Source organism: Ceratosolen solmsi, unplaced genomic scaffold (assembly GCF_000503995.2).
Source record: "Ceratosolen solmsi marchali unplaced genomic scaffold, CerSol_1.0 scaffold35, whole genome shotgun sequence".
Taxonomy (NCBI): Eukaryota; Metazoa; Arthropoda; class Insecta; order Hymenoptera; family Agaonidae; genus Ceratosolen; species Ceratosolen solmsi.
The window spans coordinates 7005117-7006026 of record NW_011948423.1 but is presented as its reverse complement, the minus strand read 5'-3'; positions in this window follow the sequence as shown (position 1 = coordinate 7006026).

The following is a 910-nucleotide window of genomic DNA, read 5'->3' as shown; positions in this document are numbered from 1 at the left end:
GGGGGGGGGGGGGGGGGGTGGAGATGTAGCAGCGATGCGGCGGAACATAAATAAATAAAAGTCAAAAAGATGTGAGAGAACGAAACATATCGGTGAGGGACACGTGACAATTTGCCGGAAAGTTTGCACGAGGGCAGCAAACTTTTTATCGCACGTTTGCAGCGAGTCGTCGGGCTCGTTGTAGCGCTGTTGGCTTCTCGCAACAGTGACCCCTTAACAGAAAATTCATCGATGACACGCGATTTGTCGTGGCGACGGTGTCGTAAAGTTCTACCTGTGCGACGCCGCTATGGAGCCCGGCGACGCAACATCGGCGAATTGGACGAATCAACGACCGACACACAAAATGCACGCATTCACGCATACATGCCCTCGCGGTCTCTTCTCCCTCTCCCTCTCTCTCTCTCTCTCTCTCTCTCTCTCTCTCTCTCTCTCGTTTCCCGGTCCCTCTTCCTGTCCCGCTCGCCCTGATCATGATTCATTGCAATGCATCTGCTAGGTTATTACTACTAATACTGCTTTTAAAATTATTACTCAACCTAACGTTTCCTCCTAATTACACTCGCTTACGTACGATTATTAATTACCGACTGCTTGCCGCCTGCACACCCGACCACACACCCATTTAATTCCCAAAAAAATTCACCGACATTTTAATCTGCTTAGACGGCTGATTTTATTTAAATGATACAAATATTTGAATATGTCAAACACATATAAATATTTCAACGATGTACATATAGATGCCCGCATAAATATTCTTCATCTAAGCATCAGAATTCGAATTATGGCCTCTGCATTCCCTCTCATAAATACATAGAATCCTATTATTTTATCTTGGACCTTATACAAAAAAAATCTATATGCACGCTAATTTATTTAAAACTTTGATCTCTTTAATCTATATGTT